Source organism: Pantherophis guttatus, chromosome 1, assembly GCF_059756535.1.
Source record: "Pantherophis guttatus breed Tessera chromosome 1, ASM5975653v1, whole genome shotgun sequence".
Lineage (NCBI taxonomy): Eukaryota > Metazoa > Chordata > Lepidosauria > Squamata > Colubridae > Pantherophis > Pantherophis guttatus.
In genome coordinates this window covers 207,793,668-207,810,828 of record NC_142063.1, presented here as the reverse complement: position 1 = coordinate 207,810,828, position 17,161 = coordinate 207,793,668, and the positions used below count along the sequence as shown (strand labels likewise).

Sequence of the window (17,161 nt, the reverse complement as noted above, 5' to 3'; positions counted from 1 at the left end):
GGGGGGGGGGGCAAGGATTCAGTGGAGCACCAGAAACATGATTAAGGGGGGAAGTTAATAGATGATATGCTTTTCTATTTGCTTCTCAGGGGTTGCCACAAAGAAGAGGGAGTGAAGCTATTCTCCAAAGCACCTGAGGGTAGGACAAGAAGCAATAGATGGAAACTAATCAAGGAGAGAAGCAACCTAGAACTAAGAAGAAATTTCCTGACAGAACAATTAACCAGTGGAACAACTTGCCTCCAGAAGTTGTGAATTCTCCAACACTGGACGTTTTTAAGAAGAGATTGGACAACCATTTGCCTGAAATGGTATAGGGTTTCTTGCCTGAGCAGGGGGTTGGACCAGAAGACTTCCATGGTCCCTACAACTCTGTTATTCTATTCTATTCTATTCTATTCTATTCTATTCTATTCTATTCTATTCTATTCTATTCTATTCTATTCTATTCTATTCTTCAGGCTCTTGATGCTCTGTTCCTTGGATTTCTGGTTTAATGGAACCGTTTGTTCTGAGGGGAAAATGGTACTAGGTGTTGGCTATCCTGCCCTAGAATAAGATGGTCCACTAGCATGCTTTGAAATTCTCTAAGTCCATGAACCCCAAGAACGCAAAGTCAATGGTCCTTGGAAGAATTCCAAACACAGCTATTTGGTATTTATTGGTAGGGAGGGGAGACTGAACCAAAAACCATACAGAACCAGCTGGAAAACTCACAAAAGAAGCTGTGTGAGGCCGTACAAATCTGATTAATTGCTACTTGGCCTAGGGAAACAACGTAAACCCAAGGGGACAATAATTTATTGAAGGATATAACATAGAGTTGCCCTTTCCCAATATAGAGAAATAATTTGAGATTTCCCAAAATGCATCGCATTTAACATTAATCAGAGGCAATCCTTTCGTTCTTAGAAATCGCCTTCTTTGACGTGAGATACAGAACCAGCCATTTTATGGATAGCTTTGGAAGTTTATGACTTCTAAACACACAGTAGGATTATAAAATACAAAGTACTTTGCTATTGTAAGTCTGCAAACTTTGAGGGTTTTTTCCCCTCACACCATTAACAAGGTTCTATCCTTTTGTTTTCACAACATGCTGCTGCCCTGTTCCTTTTGTTGTCCCTCCAAAACAAAGCCAGGAACACAACATGAAATCTTTTACTATGGGTGTTGGGGGCTGCTGGGAAGGGAAGCATGGATGTTGAGGTAGGGCAGGTTCAGTAAAGAGACGATTAGCAGAGAAGATAAGAAATCCTCATCTCCCTAGACCTGTCTCCTTTCCAGTATATCCATTTTGCTCCTCTTTACCAAGCATTAATATACAGAGACAAGGATTCTCAGAAGGAGGTAGTAGCAGCAAGGTTACAAATTGGAATAGCATCCTTGTTGAATACTTTCACGAGCTTATGACAAAAGAGAAAGGAAGAGACTTTGGTTGGTGTCCTCCTAGCCAACCAAATTAAATGTTGTCATGGAAACACAGTCCCATGCTTGCATGGGAGGAGGATGCACTTCTGCAGATCACACAGAGCACTGCAGATCACTAACCTCCCTCAAGCTCCTCCTCTGTGTAAATAAGAATGTCTATATAGCAGGTTGCACTGCATTTCCCAATAAAAACATCACCTTCCTGCTAGATCTCTTGCAATTGGCTTCCTCCTGTCCCAGCAGCACTTAGACAGAGGCTCCATTGCAAAGAGAAGGGTTCAAAAATTGATTAGCAGCAACCCATGCTTTATTCTGCTATATATATCTGATGGAAAATTCAACTTAAGTATCACCTGGGTGTAAATATATATATATATATTTACATATCACTTTTCATGCACTTTCATATCAATCGACCTGAGCAAGACGCAATATTCCAAAGAAACACAGTAAACATAGAAACAGGAGCTACAATAAGGTGTTGCGTGATCTCTAAGGGAGTTTTCACCACATGGAAAAAGGTCAATAAAGAAGAGGTTCAAGTAATCTCTTAGTATGAAGTGTGTCGCAATGTACAACTACCAATGAGATCCCTTTAGTCAGCTAGGACCACCATGGAGAAGGATCAGTGGTGGGATTCAATTTTTTTTACTACTGGTTCTGTGGCTGTGGCTTGGTGGGCGTGGCTTGGTGGGCATGGCAGGGGAAGGATACTGTAAAATCTCCATTCCCACCCCACTCCAGGAGAAGGTTACTGCAAAATCTCCATTTCCTCCTGATCAGCTGGGACTTGGGAGGCAGAGAATAGATGGGAGCAGGGCCAGTCAGAGGTGGCATTTACCGGTTCTCCAGAACTGGTCAGAACCTGCTGAATACCACCTCTGAGAAGGATGTCTCCAGCAAAAATTTAGCAATGATGCGTCTAGAATCTAAGGAAGCCCTTCTTAATTATTGCTCTTTCTAAGTTTTCTCTCTCCATTTCACATATTCGTTTCAAAACTTGTTACAAAAGGCTGCTTAAGATATTCAGAGAGCCATTAATGATTCATGCTAATTTTAAAAGTACAAGTTTATGATTTTTGTTTGCGTTTTCCTATTCCTTTCTTCCAGGTTCTTTGGCAACCTATCAGGTTTACATTGAGTTCTCTTGACTCACATTCTATCACTTCCCAAGAATTGTATCCTGATGATTTGTGCTGCTACAACAACACCAATCTCTGTTTAATAATATCAACAATTTTTTTAAAAAAATTAGCACATTTTGTATTTGCCAGGTTTTGTACTTCTGGTGGAATTTGAGGGAAAGGAGGGAGGTTTACTATGTGGCAAAGTAGCTCTTCTTTTTTTTCAATAAATGCTCAAAACTCCCTCTGCAATGGGGTGCACTTAATAAGAGGACATCATATCTGGATTTGGGCCACTGGGGGCCAGGTTAAGTCAACAGACAGTAACTGCCCTTTGTGTTTTGTTCAGTTCATGAAAGTCTATTTGACCATCTTCGCAGAAATGCTACTCCACATATGTGAGCAGGGTAGGATCTTATAAAAATGCTGTACTGTGTCTTTTCAACTTTGATGTACATGTGCATGTTCCATATTCTTCCAGATCTGCTCAGTTTCACTTTACAGAACTGTTGAAAGGAAAGCAACCTATAGTGTTTTATTCATATGAATTTGCTAATCCAGTCATTCTTCCAGAAAAATGTTGAAACTAAGGGGTACTAGAAACGTATTCAATGCTACTTAGAATTCAGTAACTGGAGACCTGTGGCCAAATTTGGGTTCCTGGCAGACACTGCTAGCACACAAATTACCAGCTGGATGGCAAAAGAGATGTAGGAAAAATATCTGTGGCAAGGGAACTTGCTCACAGAGCATATGGAGAAATTACTTTTACCATTACAGCAGCCTCCAAGAAAGCTGTCAATTTGTCTATCTTACTACATTATTTTCACCATGCAGAATATTTGGTTACCCCCTCCCCTTTAGGAAAGAATCCATGCAGAAACTCTGAGGTAGATTAAGCTGAGAGCATGAGCAATTGAGCTCAAGCTCCCCATTGAGTTCTATACCTGAGCAAGGATTCAGCTCTGGCATTTCCCAACATCTTCTGAGATTCTAAGTGACTGCGCCATGCATAAACTAGGCGATTGACTATGAAATGGGACAATAATTATGAATGCAAGCTTGCACTTTATGCTCAGGAAGTTCTTTTCAGGCAAAGACTATAAACATAGAATATAGCTATATTTGTAGATGTAAATGCTTTCACTTATTTTATTGCTCAGTAAATCATACAGATGAGCAGTCCTATAATAAATAAAAAACTTTATTACGGTCATCGACCAGCAATAGACACACAATAAATTAAAAATAATACTGACATTAATCGTGAATAATAGCATCCCTGTTATGAAAATACATGATCTCAAACTGTTAGGGTCACTCCCTAATTTACATAAGTATGTGAGTAAATGTATTTTTCCAATAATTGTTATAGATATCTCCAAAAAATTGGCACCAGTTGACATCTATAATTCTGTAACCAATTTTTTTCTTGTGGACATTGTAGTGACACAGAATTTTGCCACTGCACGCGTGGTAGCGGATTTGAGTCTTGGAGGAGAAAGCCTACATAAAAGTCATCTGTCCTCCCTGGGATGGGCAGTCCTATAAATCAAATTAAGACATAAAGACTAAATAAACAAATAAACAAACAAACAAATAAATAAGTGTTAACAGTTTTCCTTGCTACTCATGACATGTTTCAGAGTTGTCTCATCAGGAAAAATAACAGAAAAAAAGGGGAAAAAACATAGAAGTGGGAAGGTTCCAGAGCCAAAGCCTCTCTCGTTATGTGTATCTGAATTCTTAGAAAGAGAAGGTGGAAACCGTCTGAAAGAGGAGATGGCAGTCGGTGCAAGAACAGAGGATATGAACAATGAAAATTGGATGGCAGTTGCAGAAGTAGTCCCCAAGTGAGAAGCAAGGAAGCAACTTTGCTGAAACCAGAGCCTTGAAATCTCAGTCACAGAGCTTTATAATGTACTGTATTAAGTACTCTTAAACTGATCTTAAATAAGAAGTACATTTGTTTTGTCAGTCTTTTTCCTCTTTGGAAGCAATGCCGTAGTACTAAGGTATTCCAATTTCTGATGCATATTTCCATTTTGGAGTGCAAGTCCTCACTCCAGCTGTCCACCTCTTCAAAAGACTCTTTCAACAACCATTCCAGCGAACAATGTAGTATTTCATTGATATTCAAGTGTAACTTCAGTGGGGTTGGTGTGCACGTCAACAAGTATGCCACCTAATATGTGTGTAAAACCAGGGACCAAATAGTGGCAGTATATCATGTTCCTTTGATTAATGCAAGGCACACGAAGAAAGTGATCAATGGATGAATGATGTGGCATGTGGTTGTTTTGTGAGAATTAGGCCTAAGATGCCATACCCAAAGATAAAGCAGGCATGTAAATAGAAGCAAGGAACAAACCAAGTCATTAAGGGAACAAAGGACAGTAGAAGTTGGGCCTGACCACATGGGAAGCCTCTCCCCAAGTTCCCCAACAAAGCAAGGACTTTAGGGCAGTGGTGAAATTCAAATTTTTTTACCACCAGTTCTGTGGGCGTGGCTTGGTGGGTGTGGCTTGGTGGACATGGCAGGGGAAGGATACTGCAAAATCTCCATTCCCACCCCACTCCAGGGGGGGAAGATATTGCAAAATCTCCATTCCCACCCCACTCTGGGGCCAGCCAGAGGTGGTATTTGCTGGTTCTCCGAACTACGCAAAATTTCCGCTACCGGTTCTCCAGAACCTGTCAGAACCAGTTGGATTTCACCCCTGCTTTGGGGGATAAAAGAGGTCCTGAAGACCACCCACTCTTTGAGTCATCTTTGGACACAGCCTTGGTGGCTTTCATCCCTTTCGTTGCCAGCCTAGTTGAGGACGTGGGTAAGTGTGGATGAGTGAGTGTGTGTGTGCATGTGAAAGAGCAAATAGATACATATTGTAACCAGTAAACTTTGTGCCATTTTAAATTCACTGGGTCTCCGTGTTTTCTAAAGAACAGTGTGTGCCTCAATGTTCGGTTGAAAGTGATTTGAGTGATTTTCTAGGACTGTGAGTATGTGAGTGACCGTAAGCCAAAGCTGGAGCAGACATGTTAACAATTTTCAATTCATGATGACTAACCACATAGATTTTTTTCCCCATTAAGATCTACCTCTAACCCAGGGGTCCCCAACCTCTGGGCCATGGACCAGCCAAAAACTGGGCTGTGCAAAGAAGCGAAACCCCATCCGCGGGATGCAGGCAGCATGTGAAATCATGTCCCCTCCAGACCGCGGAAAAATCTCTCTCCACAGAACCAGTCCCTAATGCCCCAAAGGTTGGGGGCTGCTGCTCTAACCTGTTCTTCCAAGTCTCCCGGTGGTTCATTCATTACCACCGTAAATACACTGCACTAAATTCCTGAGTCACTATTTTGCTTTTTGCAGGAAAAACACCTTTGACAATCCCACCATAGAATTATCCTGGGGGCGGGGTTCCTCCCAAACAGGATTTAAAATCACCACCTACTGCTTGTTATTCGCAAGGAACATTTCAGCTGATGTTTATCAAACACTTATTCAACTCCTTGTTATACTAGTTGCATCTGCCTATTTTTTTTATTATTCTATCTTTAATGTGGCTGCAGAAAGTATCAGCAGAGTGCAGCTTCAGTCAGGAATTGTCTAAGATATCCCTCCAATGCAAAGGATGGAAGAAAGGATGCCATAATTTCTTTCTACTTGCACTCCATGGCTTCCTTACATCTTTGATTGAATTTTGTTTGCTTTCAGTAACAGCACAAGCATGTGCTTTCTCACATTCAGCTTGTCACATATTTCTTCTTCTGCATTATCTTAATTCGGGAGGTGGTCAATGAGACCATGAGGTAAGAAACTGAACCACTCACCAACATGAAACACTTTTGACAACAATTGAGGACCCACAACTACTAAGAGTTAAAACATCAATAGTTCAGCATTTTTCTCCCCTGCTCATCAATCCCATTTTCTACTTCATAAATTAGATAAAGATAACAGTAAAGGTTCCCCTCGCACATATGTGCTAGTCGTTCCCGACTCTAGGGGGCAGTGCTCATCTCCGTTTCAAAGCCGAAGAGCCAGCGCTGTCCGAAAACGTCTCCGTGGTCATGTGGCTGGCATGACTAAATGCCAAAGGCGCACGGAACGTTGTTACCTTCCCATCAAAGGTGGACCCTGTTTTTATACTTGCATTTTTTACGTGCTATCAAATTGCTAGGTTGGCAGAAGCTGGGACAAGTAACGGGAGCTCACCCTGTTACACTAGGGATTCGAACCGCTGAACTGCCGACCTTTCAATTGACAAGCTTAGTCAATCGAATTGATTTTAGCCACTGAGCCACCACGACCCTGTATAAATTAGATAGGACAAGCCAAACAGATTCTTGAAAAATAACATGGAGAAGGTAACTCTTTTTCAGAATAACAGCACCTGTTTGAGATCTATCTCTAGAATTGAGGAGAACTTTGAGACCCACCTTGCATCAACAGCAGAACCTCAGTGCAGAAGACTGGCCTATTAATTTTCCATGCATTGCCACGGTGGTGTGTGTGTAGGTGTGTGTTTGCACTGTTTTTAAAATGAATACTGATGAGGATTTCGCTAAAGACAAATTGGATGTAATTGGGTGCCTTTGTTTTAATAAAACAAATGTGGGGGATTTTTTTGTCTGACATCTATTTCTGTATCTGGATCCCAATGCCAACATCGTCATGTCTTGAATATGCTCAGTCTAGTCGAGTGTAGTCTCAACATGTGAAAGGGAATCTCATGGTTGTGACCAGGCATCACTTCAAAATTAAAACATCTAAGGACAGCACTGCCATAGCCAGTCGGTGAAGCCGCCAACAGGATGGAACTGTTTAAATAAGATACTTCCTTGAGCAGTTGCAGAAAAAAAAATAATATTTTTGAACTGCTGGATAATATGATCATACATTCAACCCAGGACACCTCTAAGTACATGTACTATGTGTTTCAGCTTTCTGCAGAACATATTAAGGGCATCCCATATATAATTTGATGTTTGTAAGAATAACCTCACCCTCAAATTGCCTTCATGTATAAGTTTCAGACATGTTTTAACGCCCCCGTTTATGAATCCTTTCTCAGAAGTTGGCTTTGCTGGACCTAATAGAGCTTTCTCCCAAGGAAATATGTCTGTAGGATTGCAGATTTAGGCTCAATAATTCCTAAAGTAAAGTCTGCTAAATATACAGCATTTCTAAACCAACATACATGTGTCTGCACTGTTAATATTTAAGCACAAATCCATTTGTTCAAGTTGCAAGGAAAAAATTGATGCTGAATACATGGGGGGGGGGGAAACCCTGAATGTAGCACTGTATGGCCAGTAAACCCTTTATGCAGTAGATGTACATATTTGTAATATATTACTGTATGTTTTCACTGTTTGTGCAAAGTAGTTTATGAGTCATGTTCTTTCTTGGCAAAATGAGGACCCTTAGAAATTTAGAGGGACAGAAAATTACTGATGTAATTTCTATTTTAAGCTTGGAAATATTACTTTTCACTAGGAAAACTGATGTGTATTAGCTGATGTCCCAATTGGAAACGTTCTTAATTTCCTTCTGAGAATGTTAGGCATCAAGAGATGTAAATATTGTCAAAGCAGCAGATAAAAATTGTGGGAGTGGGGTTGGAGTGGGGTTTTACAGATTTTTATGTTGTGGACTTTTAATGTTGCAAGCTGCTCAGAGATGGTTTGAGTTTGGCAGCCATATAAATTTCTTTAATAAATAAATAACCCTTTAGACGTATCTACATTTAGACCCATTGGCTGAAAATTGTTAACTTGAAGTAAATGCCTTGTTTAGTATTTAGTTGGAGAGCTTTAGCTGTTATCCTTCACTTCACTACCCTCATACCTAGTATGAATTTGTGTATCTGTATTCAGTAACCTTATTCCTTGAATATGTATTTGTTTGTGAAATATCAAGGTTGACTAAGCCTTCCATCCTTCCAAGGTGGGTGAAATAGGACACAGATTGTTGGGTGCAATATGCTGACTCTGTAAACCGCTTAGAGAGGGCTGTAAAGCACTGTAAAGTGGCCTATAAGTCTAAATGCTACTGCTATCTGATAATGATTGTTTTGCTAAAACGTAACAGGAGCCCCACTGCTTGTAGAAATGTTGTATTTTTATGCAATGGCTAGAAGAAACCAAACCTCAGAAAATGTTTACAAAAAAAAAAAAAAGAGTGGTTCATTGTACTGTCACCTGATCTCTAATCTCTGTAGAAACCACTTCCAGAAGGAAACTATATGTTTTACTACTAAAAACAATCATGAGGCGGCATAAATCATAGACTTACAAAGCATGTATCCTATCTTTCGTGCAACAGTCCTAAACTGAGGTCTTATTTGCTCTTGGCTCCACTGATTTATCTCTTAAAACCCTAACATAGTGAGATATTAGTGAGCTTTTAGAACTGGCATTAACAGTGGGTTTTTTTTTTTCTTTTTTGAGCAACATACTTAGGGAGGAATGGGAGAGCTAAACCGAGTATATCTCTGTCTTCTTAATAAAGGGATCTCTAGAGAGAATCAAAAATACACTTTCCTCTCCATGATTGACTGGTTCAAAACTCCCCCAAAACCATTTCTGCATCATTACCTTGCAATAATTAAAGTAGGGAGTTCAATATGAACTGAAATTTCATATTTAATCATGGATAGTCAGCCACCATGTACTATTACAGGAACTGCAGCTATTTTGTTCAAGTTGGCTACAACAATAAAACAAGTAGTTGTCAGGAAAAGTTATATCATGAATCCTTATTCAAACCATTTTATAAAATGGTGCCTGTTCTGGTTTAATTTGATATAATTAAAGCTTTTCGTTACGAGCAAATAAAAAGCAACTTTATTTACTGCTAAATAATTTCATTTGCTGCTAAAATTAAAATGGTAAAGAAAAAAATGAAAGAAAAGGCTTGGATAAATTAAGAGTTCTTATATACTAACTCATAGAACTATGTTGTATCCAGTCCTTCATTATAAAATGAATTTGTTCCTTTTACCTAAATAGCAATTCACATCATTCCACTAAAGGAAAAAATAAATCCATAGTGAAGTGTTTCTCTTTGCTAAAAACGACAAGGAGTTAACAGTTATTATTGTTGATCTTGGTTGTTTAAAACTTTTACTTATTTATTTTTCTTTATTAAATTTCTGCACCATCCATCTCACCTAAGTGACTCCGGGTGGTTTACAAAAGCATAATAAAATATTCATACATGTTTTAGGGAGTCAGGAGTTTTGTTTTTATTACCACAGCAGTAGAATTACTAGTATCATCTCACTTCATTTTCATAATATTTTAACAACCAGATTCACATGATGGATAGATCAGGATTATTTTCCACGCTGGTATCCCCCGGATTTTACTAGCCTATGAGTTCGAATGTTATTTAAAACAGGATAAGAATCACAATGTGAAAACAACAACCAAGAAAAAAAGAATGTTCACAAGCCTGTCTACTTTCATAATCATAATCATAAGTGTATTTGTCAAGCATATTTAAGATAACAGGTAAAAGTATAAACATAATTTGAATACATGAAAAGAGTAAGTAAAAAGGAATACTGTATTAGGACAGGGACAGTAGGCACGCTGGTGCTAGAAGTGAATTATAATTGCTGTTCGTTGCATGAGATCTTAACCGTATTGCTTAAAGTAAAATACATAAACCAGCATGACGCAATAGAAAACGCTGCAAGAAATAAATAAAAATCAGATGAGCCTTATCTACAGAAAGTTTTGGGTTTTCCCCAGCCACAAGTGGAAGGGAATTTTCTCACTGTTCCCGCCCCCCCACTTCTCAAAGTAGCATCTGAACAAAATGAAGAATGGAAATCTTAAAAAAAAATATATAATAGATAATGGGCCCTAGCCTGAGTGGAGTTCTTGCTTGTTTATTGGTTTGCAAAGAACTGTCATGGGAGTTAGCTCTGGAAAAGGGAGAAAGAAAGGCTTCTGCGGTTCCATCCTTAATTATTGCATCTGAGTACAAGCCGGGTGGGGTGAAAGCAAACGCTGAAGGATTATATAGAAGTAGGGAATTTGTTCTTCTCCCTTAACTGCTCATTTGCAGACATTTTCACATGAGCCTTTCTGCAGAAGGCTAGAAATGCATGGTACAGTACACCGCTGTACTGGATTGTCATGGGAAGGAAAAAGAGAAGAGAACAAAGTTATTCTAGAAGTCGCTACATCAAATAAATTCCTTGAAATTTTCAAAAGTTCGTAAGGCTAGAAAAGGAGAGAAAGGCAACCATTGTATGTTAAATTGGGAGTAAAATATTCCCAGATTGCTAAGGGTCATTTTGAGTTCATTAGTGTGCAAACTCCATTAAGGTAGTGTGGCAATGGATTTATTCCAGGAGGAAAAAAACATAAAGAGAAAGATGTTTTCTAGGGTTTTTGAACCAAAATGACAACTTTTATATCTTGTATAAAGGTAGAGATGTCTTTAATTACCATCAGTTGGCTAAAATAGTAAATTGTAAATAGCATTTCCCCCCTATAATCTATATATCTAAAACCTAAACCCACCTAATTGAAGTATAAAAGATAGACTAACAGGTTAATATTACCTGTATTGTAATTTCTGTTGGAGCTTAATGGTGCTATACACGCAGAAATCTTTTTGAGTAAAAGTTCATTAAGGGTAAAGAAAGTTATTTAATATTTTTCTTCCTAATTACTTCTACTCCCAGTTCACCCTGCAATCAAAGCATTGTGATAATAGTATATTTTTCTTTTCTTTTTTCCTAAGAAAATAAACCTGGTTTTAAAATCCTCTATGAACAAACAGAAAAACTAATTGTTCTTCTATAAATTATTTTTATATTTGTCACTGTGGATTAAGTCCTTTTGTTATCAAATATGTCCTCTTTTGCTAGTTGTCAAGGGATCTCAATTTTTTGCAGTTCTTGCATTGTGTGTATCTTTACTTTATGGATCCTTATTAGATTTTGAAAGATAATCCATTGTGATATGAATATTCAAATTAGAAACAATTCCATATTTCATACTGCCTTTTTTCTGTAATTATTAATGATCGGTATTTATTGTGAACTGCATTTGATTTGTGTAATCACCCCAGAAAGTCTCTGTTTTTGAGAAGGCTAAAGTTGAAATAAGTAAGTGAAGTAATGAGATAAATCAAAAGACCGATGTTCAAAATCTTTGCTCAGAAACAAATCATATCCATGAGCACCTATTGATAAATCATGCTCATTAACAGGATAAAAAGCAAAGTTAATCATTCTATTAACAGGATAAAAAGCAAACAATTGTACTCACTCTTATTGACTTAATAAAACAACACTAACATCACCTATATTGTTTAACTTTATATATTGGGGGTGATTAGAAAATCAGACCCTACTGAGTGAAAAGAAATAACAATTATCTTGCCAATACTGAGATTTTATCTCCTCTGATTGTGTTAGTTTATAACCTTAAATATGATGAACTCAGTCAAAATCACATACCACTCAGAATGAAAACAGGCATCTTCTTCAAATTTAAATCTGACCCAATAATTTATGAAGTCAGGGGTTATAATATTGTAGCTAATTCTCTAAAGCACTTTTTTATCCACACACCCAGCATTTTTCTCCTGGATTATCTCTCTAGGCTTAAGTGACTTTATCAACCTCTTCTACAAAACAGATTGTACTAAAATGAGCTAAACTACCTGACTAAGGACCATTTCCATATATAACCCACCTAACTCAGTTCATTTTCCTTGCCTAGCTCTGCTCTTTGTTCCTAAATATTGTTTAAAACAACAGAATGTGTTTCAAAGTATACAAGTGGTGACACTTTGATACTGGAAAGTACTCAATTTTTCCATTAATACGTGGTATTTTTAAAAATATTGAGTTGGACTTACAGTAATTAAATTAACTTTTCTTAACTGATTTGCAAAAGGAAAATGCCTAAGCGCTTTTCTGAAGAAAGGAACAATATAACAGAAAAGGTAAAATGGACTATTCTGCTCTGCCCATTTTATGACAATAATGAATGAGAAAATAACAAAAAAAATTACATTAGTATTATTTCTTATATTTGTCTGTTTAATGGTATTTTTACAATATTTTATATTTTGTAAATTGCTTTAAAGCCATTAAAAGAAAACAACCCAATGCTTATGGCATTTCTAATAGGAATATATAACAATTCTACTGTTTCTGCTACTGATAGTAATCTAATTATAAATATTCATTGTTGCATTTGTAAATGTTCTTTATAAAAATAATTAATTACTAAAAACATATTTATAATAAAAAGTGAAGCCCATTCTAGCAATAAAATTCATTTATTTTATAACATAAATTAATTATGAGGAATATGTACTGATTAACAAAATGACTCGGTTGCAAACAGTCCAAATTCACATCCCCAAAATCTCTCTGCCCCTTTTCCTTGTAGTACAATTGATTATTTTATACCCTGAGTGTACAATGTCAGTTTTACAGTGATGATTGCTACAAAATCCCAATTCCTGCAACTAGATTTCAGGATCAAATGGGCTTCAACACCTCAGTTCAATAACTCTCCCATCAAATCATTCATCAAAGCAAATCAAAACAGTGACCTTCGAAGCAGCAAATCCAGGGAGGAGGATAGTTTAAATTATAGATTATTATAAATTAGATGGTTGCTTTACTGCTTCTGAGTTGCTCCAGACAGTTTCCATGTCACAGGGAGAATGAATGTAGGGGTGGCTGTGTTAAGTAATGCAATACTGATGCTGAAGTGAGTAACCAGTCTATTAATTTAATTACTCATGAAGCTACCTACACCAAGCTTCCTTCACCTTCTCAACCCCCAACGTTTTTAATGTGGCCACAAGCTTTAAATTGTTAGCTTGCTGTTGCGCTAATAAAATGATAAACCTCTGTGTGATGGAAATTCAACATAACTCTCAACACCCTGAATCTAGGTTCAAGATTGTACTTCCTTCTAAAGTCTGAACAACTGGGGCAGAGAACCAAGGAGAAATTTCCTGACAGTTAGAACAATTAACCAGAGGAATAACTTGCCTCCAGAAGTTGTGAACACTCTGGCACTGGAAGTTTATAAAAAGAGATTGGATAACCATTTGTCTGAAATGGTATAGGGTTTCCTGCCTGAGCAGGAAAGGTCCTTTCCAACTCTGTTATTCTACTCTACTCTACTCTACTCTACTCTACTCTACTCTACTCTACTCTACTCTACTCTACTCTACTCTACTCTACTCTAAAATTTATGTTGTTAAGGAAGACAGTTGTCAAGTGAGTTTTGCCCTATATTACAACCTTTGTTCCCACAGTTGTTAAGTGAATCACTGCCATGGTTAAGTGAATCTGGCTTCCCCATTGACTTTGCTTGTCAGAGGTTCGCAAAAGGTGAACACAGGACAACTCAACCATCATAAATATGAGTCAGTCGCCAAACATCTGGATTTTGATCATGTGACCATGGGGATGCTGCCATGGTCGTAAGTGGGGGGAAACGGTCGTGTCGCTTTTTCAGTGTCATTGTGGCTTCAAATAGACACTAAATGAACTATTGTAAGTCAAAGACTACCTGTATTTATACAAAGGGTCAGTACCATTAACTTTAAACACTCATGGTAGTTTACAGTACCACAGTAACAAAAATAGAGTTATGTAGTAAACAAAATAAATGCTAACCTATCTAACAGGCAATGTCATCACCCTTTGTGCCCATATAAAGGTTCCTGTCTTAGGAATCACCTCTGAAGGCACAAGATACATCAAGAGGAAATATTTTTCCCAAGCATGATCCTGCCACCAAGGACTATAACTAGGCCCCAACTCCCCCATCTCTCTTAGGGTTGTTAGAATCCCTTCTGTGGTTGCCCCAGTAGGACAGACCGAAAGAGGCTAGTAGAGACAGTTGTCTTCAGAAATTCTCAATCAGAAGAAACATTTAGGCCTGGCTTGCTGGCAAGCATAGCTAGACAGAGACAGCAGGAGTGAAATCTGCTTACCTTCCCAATCAGTTCGGAAGTGTGCGTCACATGCACGTGTGAACCCTCTGTGCATGCACAAACCCTTCTGCACATGTGCAGAGGGTAAAAAACATGACCGGGCGGGTGGGCAGAGCCTCGTGCCGCCATTGCTACCGGTTCTCCGAACCACCGGCCGCCATCGCTACCGATTCGGCCGAACTGGTCTGAACCGGGAGCATTTCACCCCTGGGTGACAGGCTTCAGACAACCCAGCATACTAGAATTTGCTCCTAAACCAAGATCAGTCATACATCAACATCAGTCATATAGCACCCTCCAATGATATGATCACATTTAAGGTCCCTTGGCAACCAACATGCATTTATGACCAGATGCAGTGTCTCATGGTTACAGGACAGTGATGTGCAACTTTTTGGCCATTCTGTGGCAAAAAATCACCTCTTTGGAAGAATAGACTCACTTAATGACCACAGGGGCAGGGCCGGATTTTCCTATAGGCTAACTAGGCTTCAGCCTAGGGCCTCAAGATCAAGAGGGGCCTACATTCAAATTGTTAGCAAAATTAAAATTACACTTTCACTATAGGTGAAAGGGCCTCATAAGTGGAATAGCCTAGGGCCTCTTTTCATCTAAATCCGGCCCTGCACAGGGGATTAGTTTTACAGCTGTGGCGACTTGCTTTACAACTGTTGTAAGCACAGACATAAAATTGAGTTTGGTCAAATGATGCCTCGACTCACGACCGCAACAACTTACTGAAATTTTGGTCCCCATTGTAGTTGTAAATTGAGGACTACATGTACTAAGCGCCAAAAAGTGTTACATTAAGTATAAAGTACCATCCAAATGTTCTTCAAAAGGGGTTTGCATGGATAACAGAATATCAGAATGGAAAGGACCTTGGAGGTCTTCTAATCCAACCCTCTGGTCAGGCAGGAAACCCTATACCATACTGGACAAATGTTTGTCCAAGGGATGTGCATAAGGGGCATGCATAAGCGCACCAGCGTGCCTACCATCCCTGTCCTAATGTTTTCTTTTATTTTCATGTGTTTATAATTAGGTTTACACTGGTATCTGTCATAAAATACATGCTTGACTAGATAGATAGATAGATAGATAGATAGATAGATAGATAGATAGATAGGTAGGTAGGTAGGTAGGTAGGTAGGTAGGTAGGTAGGTAGGCAGGCAGACAGGCAGGCAGGCAGGCAGGCAGGCAGGCAGGCAGGCAGACAGACAGACAGACAGACAGACAGACAGACAGACAAATAAATCTCTTCTTGAAAACCACTAGTGACGGATGTAAATGAAGACTCAATCATCCAGGCCAAAAAAATATCTAAAAAGGTTAAATCATGGCAACTGGGCCAAAGCTTATTAAAACTTTAATAAACTTCGGTCCAGTTGCCATGATTTAAACTTTTTAGATACTCCAGTGATGGAGCACCCGCAACCTATCTGTACTATCTCTGTTAATTCATTTCGAGAACTGCACTGGAAACCTAGGAATATAGGAACATTTTGTGTGAAACTATGTCAAATCAACGTGAAAAGAAATACGATCTATTGAATGACTACATTCATTCCACTGTTTACGCAACAAATGGAGAGTGTGTGCACTAGCCGAAGATATAACTTTTAACAGTCACAGACTTTTAAGATTATACTTTCACATGACAGATAAATACCGAGCAAGGAAAATAAAGCAAGCACAGAGAAACAATTCAGGTACTCAGCCACATCCCCGTATCAACAAAATGTACTCAGAAAAGGATTATAAAGTTCAAAAGCCTTAGAGACCCTGAAGAAATATTTTCCCCACCCATCCCATTCCCATTTTGCCCATTCTTTATGAAAAATCCATGAGAACCGTCTGCTTGGAATGTTTTGGTTTGCAGCCTGATTGAATCTTGGACAAGATACCACACAAAGCATACAACAAAACAGCAACTTACCAATCATAGTAACAATTGTTGATTTCAGATTTATCACCACCCCTAGGAAGGGAATATTCCCTCATGCCGTCGCTTCTCAAGCGAAGGAAAGCTGCCAGAGGTGAAGTAATACGAAACATAATTGCACTCTGAGAACGTTTCTTTTGTTTTGTTTTCGTGCACGAAACTAAGACGCTGATAACAGTCCCTTTTCGTATGTTCTCTTGCACTCGCCGACAAATGTGTTCAGAGGCAAGAAATTAAAAATGCTGCAGCTGCAGACTATTCGTAAAATTGCCAGTATTAAATCAGGCTTCATTGGAACATAATCAGTTTCTGACTGATAGTGTGAAAACTTGCAGTTTCAACTTCCCGGGGAAAAAAATTGCATTTATATCAGAGGTGAGAATGGTCAGAGAATGGGAGAGAGGGCAGGGAAGAATACAAGGCACATCTACAGTACAGTAAGTCCTCAACCATAATTGAGCCCAAAGTTTATGTTGCTAAGTGAGACATTTGTTAGGTGAGTTTTGCCCCACATTACGTCTTCACTTCAGTTAAGTTAATAACCCGGTTGTTAAGTGAATCTGGCTTCCCCATTGACTGGGCTTGTCAGAAGGTCTCAAAAGGGGATCACATGACCCCAGGACAGTGGAACCATCATAAATATGAACAGTTGCCAAACA

The 17,161-nt window shown here is 38.6% G+C and overlaps 1 long non-coding RNA gene across 1 annotated transcript in view; it reads right to left on the bottom strand.

The window, feature by feature from the left end:
- Positions 1-16,760, bottom strand: part of LOC117674264 (uncharacterized) — a 180,179-nt gene extending 163,419 nt beyond the window's left edge. Inside the window, exon 1 of the long non-coding RNA XR_015731295.1 lies at positions 16,497-16,760. This is a non-coding gene — a long non-coding RNA (uncharacterized LOC117674264). The remainder of the gene's footprint in view (positions 1-16,496) is intronic.
- Positions 16,761-17,161: the final 401 nt, after the last annotated feature.